The sequence below is a fragment of the Crinia signifera genome, chromosome 5 (genome assembly GCF_055691185.1).
Source record: "Crinia signifera chromosome 5, ASM5569118v1, whole genome shotgun sequence".
NCBI classification, from domain to species: Eukaryota; Metazoa; Chordata; class Amphibia; order Anura; family Myobatrachidae; genus Crinia; species Crinia signifera.
In genome coordinates this window covers 10845454-10854179 of record NC_139221.1, presented here as the reverse complement: position 1 = coordinate 10854179, position 8726 = coordinate 10845454, and the positions used below count along the sequence as shown (strand labels likewise).

Here is an 8726-nt window from a genome sequence, read left to right as displayed (position 1 = left end):
GTTGCAGCCTACTGTGGATGACACGTCACCATCGCCGGTGATAGCGGTCTGGTCGCGGCCTACTGTGGATGACACGTCACCATCGCCGGTGATAGCGGTCTGGTCGCGGCCTACTGTGGATGACACGTCACCATCGCCGGTGATAGCGGTCTGGTTGCGGCCTCCTGTGGAAGAAACGTCACCATCGCCGGTGATATCGGTCTGGTCGCGGCCTCCTGTGGATGACACGTCACCATCGCCGGTGATAGCGGTCTGGTTGCGGCCTACTCTCACTGTTGCTGGCATAATAATTGCACCAAGGGGTCTCCAGACACAAAGCAAGGTTATCTTTATTTAATTACCCTTCATTTAGATGCTCAGGTCCATGTTTCCATAACGCTGGCATCTTTTCATGTTTTAAATTGTTGTTTAATACTATATTTTGGGGTTTATTTCAGATGAGGTAACACTGAAGGTCGTCTAAGGTGGAGCGAAGCAACTGGCAGGCTCTTGCTGTAACGGAATTTCTCCTTGCATTGGCAGTGCATGATGATACTTGTAGTTCCCAAACAGTTGGACATCCTATTGATGATCTTCACACTTCAGTGCAACAGCGCCCTCTAGTGTGCAATATGGTGTATACAGTGGAAGGATTAATTACCTGTATAAAGCAGTAAATTGATGTGTTTAGCAGGATTTATACAATGATAGCAGTATTGGGTAATGCACAAAATCAGTGCTTATACATTATACAGTATCTACAAATCCTTACGTTAGTGAATGTAGACAGGTTATAGCCGGCGATAGAGGGCTTTATCCAGAAGTGTGTGCTGCGTCCTCTCCAGCTCCCGTTGCCAGAGTTGCAGCACAATGTGGAAAATGCCACGCTGAGCAGCTCATGAAACCCACTGGAAAGGGATCACAAGATCCCTTTCCAGTAGTGCAGCCTCATTGTAGCAAAAAGGCTAACACCACCTGAAGATGCCCACGAACGCAAGCTCGCTTTTGCAGATCTTATGAAGTACTGTCCTCATGGGAAACTATAGGGGCGGCTGCTGTGGGGTCTGTGGACAGGGGATACGTTCACTAGGTCAACATTAGGAAGGACGATTCAATGTTGGGGCTGAATCCTCGCCATGAGAGGTCAGCGATGTCCCCTTACATGGCGAGGTTCACGGCACATGCGAGTCATTTTAATGGCCACACTTGCCGCTTCCACCTCGCCTCAGGGAACATTGAATACCCTTCAATATAGTACGACTTCAACTGTAAGGTTAGAAGGAAACAACAAAAACGTTAGTATTGTAAGAACCAAGTGAAGGAGAACACTTTAAAAAAATTGGCAGGTAAACACGTTTTTGTATTAGCCCAACATAGGTCCTAAAGGCAGCAGACTCCCAACATCCCATTTCTTGAATGCGGAATGAATGCATCCCATAATCTTTGGCGTCCAGTGCTAAATGGCATAAACAACGCTTAACACAGCGGCAAGCTGAAAACAAGTCAGGGGAAGGGCATTCCCGGGTAAGAGAAACTGAGAGCCAGAAGCTGGCCTGAAGGGGCGATTAAGCAGCTGCCAGCCCAATGGGGCACAATGTGGCATCAGCCAGAGACTTCAAAGACACCCACCATCCACAACCCAACTGGTCCGTTTTGGAATGGCGTATCTTGCATAAAATCAGGCTTCAAAATGAAGACCCGTATCAGCAGACTTCTTATTACTCGCCACTAGTTCACCGATACGAAAAGCACTCAAAAAATGCAAAGGAAAAGGCTACTCTAAAATGGGATACCTCCACCTCGTGCTCAGCCACCACAGACAGACATGTTAGTAAATACCTGCAAATCATTGAGTCTTCTCCAGTAGGCTTCTCCTTGGCCCAACCTTTGAGTGCCTTTGTCAGGATGAAGCAGCAGCCTGATTTGTTTAACGGCTTCCAACGAAACCTCAACATCGTTGAATCCCATAGGCACCACTCGGTTACTATCCTGCTTAATACGAAATGTATCAACGTCATCCCTCCAAACATAACCTTCATAAGTGAGAGACGTCTTGTTGACTAAAATAAAGTTTAATGACATTTTTCTGCTCCTCCGGCCTAGTCTCTAAATAACATGCCCAAAAACCCTTCAAACAATGGGTAAAACTACGGCAGGAGCTCTCTTCAGTACCCCCTGCCCTTTTTTGGATTAATCAAAATCTTTTTTTATGTCCGCGGTCAGCGTGAATATGTCCACAAATTTGCCTTTTCTTATCCTGTCCCGCACACTTTTACATAAACCCCTGGTCACCGCCATATTGGCCCAATGGACCATATCCGATTAAAGCAGAGGCTCAGCAGGAGCCTTCGCACGTTTAGATCGCTTCTCTCCACCTCACCTTCTTAGCTGTCTACTGAGCAACCACTTTCGCAAACTTACACGGGCACTTAGGGGAACCTGAGACCTCTGCTAGCGGAGGATCCAGATGAGGTGGAAGCATGATCACCAAGAATCTATCACCTGGGATACTGCAATGTCTGCTGCAACCGCCTCCACGTTACTAGATCCAACAATGCCACCAGCTGCAACCTCAGCCACTGGGGACGCAACACCACTTGACGCAAACATAGTAGTCGGTCTCGCCCTGTGTGAACGTCTGTGACGACTGCTGTGCCTCAGCGGAAAACTGACCTTCACCAACAGTCAGCTCCGGGGATACAAAAGCAGAAGTAAGCCTAGGAGGAGCATGAGCCAACCTGGACGCCAGGAGCAGTAACAGGGAAACTGGGTGATGTGACTGTAGCAGGAGCGCAGAGAGGGTACCCCCCCCCAGTTGGCCCATGTGAGCCGGGTACTGCTGTTATACCGGCTGCTGCATATCAAATTGCTGGTGTCTTGCAAAGTTCGGGGGATGGGGGATGCCCTAAAGTCTGCTGCGCTTTAAATGACTATGTTGTCTGCGCTCCGTGGAGGGTGAATAAGGGGACACATTTGGATGCATGGATCCATGGAACCTTGCGGCCTGATGCTGCTAATAACTGGGAAAGCCTGGTGACCAGGCATTCCAGGGTGCACCATATTACTGTAAAGCACCCCTGGGGAAGACACCAGTGGGGGCTGAAATGTGAAATGTGCTTAAGGAGGATGGTACAGCATTCTGTGCTGGAAGCAACTGAAGTGAGCCAGTGTGGCCAGCAGATGGCACTGTACCTTCACCCACCCATGTTAAAGGGCAGTGTAGAGATACTGTATCAATCTGCCCCCTGCCCACCGCCCATTGGTATGATCGCTCCGGGGGATTGGACATGCGCATATTGGCCAGGGGAGGGAATTAGGACAGCAATATAAGAAACATCCACTTATCTGGCTTCCCAAACTCAAGAGGAAATCGAATTATTTAAATCACCCATAAATACTATTCATGAGTTTGAAGAAACTCAGGGAGCCCGAGTTGTGCTCCCACCACCAGTGCAGTGACTAAAGCCGTGCATAGGGGGTTGTGTGAGCGAATGGACCCTCTCGCAAAGGAGAAGGGCCCCATTACTCCCCTAACCCCTCTCAGCCATAAGGCCGAATACGGGAAAAAAGGGATCGGTGGGTCCTCTTTGCCGGAGCTCAGAGAGACCCTCTTTCCTCAACCCCTGGAAGGGTTAGGATGGTGGGTCCTCCGCACCCGAAGGTTTGGAGAGACCCGCGGTAGGCTTCCCTCCGTCTTGCGGCTCGGGGTCGCCCTTGAGGGACCGAAGCTCTCCCCAAAAGGATTAGAGCTTCGGTACATTGGGGAGTGGATGGCCCGTGACAAACTACAGAAAACAGAAAACGTGAAAAGTGACGAACGAGAAAAGAGAAGAGAAATAAATAATAAAGAGGACCCCAGCTAGAAGGCCTGGGTGGGGGTGTAAAAAATTGCCCTACCCCATCCAAAAGGACGAGGTAAGGACGTGCAGCCTAACCTAGAGGGGAAGTGTGCAGTGCTAGTGTTTACTAGTGCATGGGGATTTTGGGATGACCCGTGCATGAGTTTCCCCGGGGGCACAGTGCAGCCTCGGACCAGTCAGCGTCCGACCAAGTGTTTCTCTACTCCCATCATAGGGCACTTTCCAGCCCCTGGCATGGGAATGGGTACTCCACTGGGCTTTTCGAATGACTCCCTTAGGGTTGAGGCCCCCTCGGAAGAGCAATCTACTCAGTCTCAGTGTTTCTCGCACCCCAAGGTTAAGGTACAAAGCTGGGCGTTTCGCGGTCTCCCCATCAGAGGCTATGAACCTCTGCAGGTTCCTAATAGAATTGTAGGTAGGTACCTAATATAATTGTATTATATATATTAAACTCTTGAACTGTATGTATTTTATTGTATTAAAAATGTTCCATAAAAAACGTACATACCATTCCTAAGTTGGCTACGATCTCACTACTTTGTTATTTTTTGCTTTTGCAAAATGATTGAATCCGAAATTAAATAAAACCCTACAGTATATAGGGTAAACCAGGGCCGGATTTGTGCCTAGGCCCGTGAGGCACCGGCCTCAGGGCGGCACCAATTAAGGGCGGCAGGCAGGCTGACATTCTGTGAAATAGCAGCATGGCAAAGCGGGTGGGCAGCAGTGAGTGATGAGCGCCGCAGACATGAATTATCATATGTTGCGGCAGCGCCGCTCGTCACCCGCCACTGCCCACCCACTCTGCCATGCACATTACATCACCTCTTAGTGGTTGGGTCCGACGGTCCCCCTGCGCGTCCAGAAATGGCTCAGGCTCACTGCTGCCGGCTCCCACCCATTGGCTACTCTACACACACACAGTCTATTGGCTGCTGTGTATCCAGCAGCTGAGCTGAGCGGCGCGCAGATCCTCCCTGCGCTTAGTCAGTCACAGTGTGTGAGCCGGAGAGAGACTGACGGAGACACTGTGCTAATCACTGTACGAAAAAAGTGCCTCCCTCCGGGTCCTCCGTACCGTGAGCAGTCCAGAGTGCTTAAAAAAATATTAACCCCTTCCTGACAGAGCTAGTTTTTGCGTTCCTGACAGAGCCATTTTTTTCAAATCTGACATGTCTCACTTAAGTGGGGATAACTTTTTTTTGCTTTTACTTATCCCAGTGATTTTGAGATTGTTTTTTCGTGACACATTGTACTTCAAATTAGTGGTAAATTTGGGTCGATACAGTCTGTGTTTTTTTGTGAAAAATACCAAAATGTCGTGAAAAAATGGAAAATTTAGCGATTTGCAAAATGTTAAATTTTCTGCTTGTGAGACAAATAATCATACCACTCAAAATAGTTAATAACTAACATAGACCATATGTCTACTTTATATTTCCATCATTATTTCAACTTCCTTTTAATTTTTTTGGACACTAGGAGGCTTACAATATGAATAGCAAATTCTCAAATTTTCAAGAAAATTTCAAACACTGATTTTTTTAGGGACCAGTTCAGTTCTGATGTGACTTTGAGGGACTTGTATGTGAGACACCCCCATAAATGATGCCATTTCAAAAACTGCACCCCTCACAGTATTCAAAACAGCATTTTGGAAGTTTGTTAACCCTTTAGGTGTTTCACAGGAATTAAAACAAAGTGTAGGTGAAATTTCAAAATTTCATTTTTTTTTCGGATTTTCAATTTTAATACATTTTTCTAAGGAACACAGTAGATTTTACTAGAGAAATGTGACTAAAAATTGATTCCCCCAATTCTTTGGTTTTCATAAATATCCTATATGTGGCCCTAGTGTGCACGGTGACCAAACCACCGGCTTCATAATAGAAGGAGCACCTACTTGATTTTGGAGCCTCCTTTTTATGAGATTATTTTTTAGGCACCATGTAGGTTTCTAGGCACCATAAGATGCTAAAAGTTAGGAACCCCCCCACAAGTGACCCCATTTTGCAAACTACACCCCTCAGGGAATTCATCTAGGGGTATAGTGTACATTTCAAACCCCCAGGGGTTTCACCAATTGTGGTACAACTGGGCAGTGAAAATGAAAAAAAATAATTTTTCATTTTCACAGCTCAGTTGTATCAAAATTGGTGAAACCCCGGGGGGTTTGAAATGTACTCTATACCCCTAGATGAATTCCCTGAGGGGTGTAGTTTGCAAAATGGGGTCACTTGTGGGGGGGTTCCACTGTATGGGTGTTTCGGGGGTCATTCAACCAGAATCTGTGCTGCAAAATCCAAAAATCACTCCTTCCCTTCTGAGTCCTGCCATGCACCCAACTGGTATTTTTTGGTCACATGTGAGGCATTGCCGTACCCGGGAGAAATTGGGGCACAGATTTTGGGGTGCTTTGTCTCCTTCATTCCTTGTGAAAATGAAAAATTTTGAGCCAGATCTGCATTTTTGTGTAAAAAAATTTAATTTTTTACACAAAAATGCAGTTCTGGCTCAAAATTTTTAATTTTCACAAGGAATGAAGGAGACAAAGCACCCCAAAATCTGTGCCCCAATTTCTCCCGGGTACGGCAATGCCTCACATGTGACCAAAAAATACCAGTTGGGTGCATGGCAGGACTCAGAAGGGAAGGAGTGATTTTTGGTGGTGGAATGAATGGCGGGTGCTATGTCGCATTAGCAAGACCCCCGAAGCACCAATACAGTGGAACCCCCCCACAAGTGACCCCATTTTGGTCACCAGCTTTGGGAGGGGGGCTGGCGCTGCGGCTGGCGGGGGGGTGGGAGGGGTGCTGGCGCTGCGGCAGCCGGGTGGGTGGGAGGGAGGGGGGCTGCCGGGTGGGAGGGGGGGGGGCTGGCGATCGTAGGTGATCGGTGCGGTATACGCACACACACACACACACACACACACACACACATATATATATATATATATGTGTGTGTATATATATATATATATATATATATATACACATTTGCACATTTTTTTTTATTTTATTTTATTTTTTAACTTTTCCAGCAGCAGCATGATGCTGCTGCTGCTGCTGCTGCTGCTGCGGGGGGGAGGGGGGAGGAGGGGAGCGCAGCGTGCGCTCCGGACGTAGCGGTGGAGCCGCTGGAGCTGCTGCTGCTGCCGGGTGAGTGCCCGGCGGGTGGGAGGGGGGTGCTGCCGCTCGGTGGTGATCGGTGCTGCACCGATCACCACCGATCCCTGTGTTACCGAGCGGCTTAGCCGCCGGTAACACAGGAAACGCTGTGAATGGCTGTTCAGATTTGAACAGCCAATCACAGCGATCGCCGACCGGGGGGGGCACCCCTGCCCCCCCTGGGCGACGAGGGGGGATGTCTGCTGTCAGGGACAGCAGACATCACCTAACTGTCACTGCGTCTCTAGACGCAGTGACAGTTTGAAGTCATGACGTACATGTACGTCAAATGTCGGGAAGTACTTCCCGACCATGACGTACATGTACGTCAAATGTCGGGAAGGGGTTAAGGTGGCTACAGTTAAATTTTAATGAAATATATAAATAACAATGTATATACATATATGATTACATTAAAATAGGGTGGGGGGGGGGCACAAAAATGTTGTGCCTAGGGGCGGCCTGACCCCTAAATTCGCCCCTGGGGTAAACCCCTTTGATTTTATCCTGTAATGGGACAAATAATTCCCTTATTATATGGTTTTAACATAGTATTTTAATCTATCTTTGATATATTAATTTGTCAGGGCGAAAAAGGACGAAACTCTTAGTAAATAATATATAAATACAGTCACAGGACCAGATGCACTAAGCTTCAAAGTGATAAAATGGAGAGTGATAAACAACCAACCAATCAGCTCCTGCCTGACATTTTTCAAACACAGCCTGTTAGAAGGGGTATCCCTAGACCTGCCCCCTAACTCTATTGCCTCGGCCTGGGGTCCACGAATACTTGCGGTGCTAGGCTTCACCAGTACCCATCCCGGCTGTAAGGGCGAATTAGGTCCGCCCAGACTCCCTTACAGGCAGGTCTTACGATGGGATAACGTATTCGTGGAAGCAGACCGGGAGCAAGAGGAAGTCTAACTACTCCCTGAATGGGCAGCCCTGGGGACCCCTCACGGGACGCTATCAGTGATAATGCACTGAGGTGGTGTTGCGTAAAGGTGATAACTGCAACAATGCAGAGACTGTGGTATATAAACAACTGACAAATGGCAACAATGCACAAATGATGGTACACTAATAAAGATAGTTGCAACAATGCAAAGATGTATGTGATTATGCCCATTTGGAGGAGCTGCGCAGGAGGAGGGAGGAAGCTGCGCGCCAGATCCAGGTACCCTGACTACTGCGTACCCCATGTATGTATCGTGCTCGGCTGTACCTGGACTCCCTCTCGGATCAATAGGTTGTGGGGATGTTTTGCCTGAACCGCATTAACCTGTTGGACTTATATGAGCAGGTGAGAGATGATTTGGACCCTTATGGTGGTGCCAACTATGCAGTGTCTGGGCTGCAGATATTAATTTGTGCCCTCTACTACTTGGCCACAGGCTCCACTCAGTCTGTGACCTCATGGTCGTTGGGGGTCTCACAAGCCACTTTCTCTAAGCATTTAACTCAAGTGTTACTTGCTTTCAAGAAGTTGTGGCGCACATACATCAGATTCCCATGTTGTGAGTCCGAGTGGCAGGACCTTAAGGTGGCTTTCTATAGGCTCTCAGCATTTCCTAATGTGCTGGGAGCCATAGATTGCACACACATTGGGCTTCGGGCACCGCACGTGAGGGGACAGATCTACGTCAGTCGGCGTGGGCGTCGCTCTCTGAAAGTGCAGGTGGTATGTGATGCCAACCTAAAAATCCTCAGTGTGGTT

At 48.0% G+C, this 8726-nt stretch overlaps 1 long non-coding RNA gene across 1 annotated transcript in view; it reads right to left on the bottom strand.

Annotated features, from left to right (window-relative positions):
* Positions 1-347: 347 nt before the first annotated feature.
* Positions 348-8726, bottom strand: part of LOC146079381 (uncharacterized) — a 124380-nt gene continuing 116001 nt past the window's right edge. Inside the window, exon 4 of the long non-coding RNA XR_014474501.1 lies at positions 348-640. This is a non-coding gene — a long non-coding RNA (uncharacterized LOC146079381). The remainder of the gene's footprint in view (positions 641-8726) is intronic.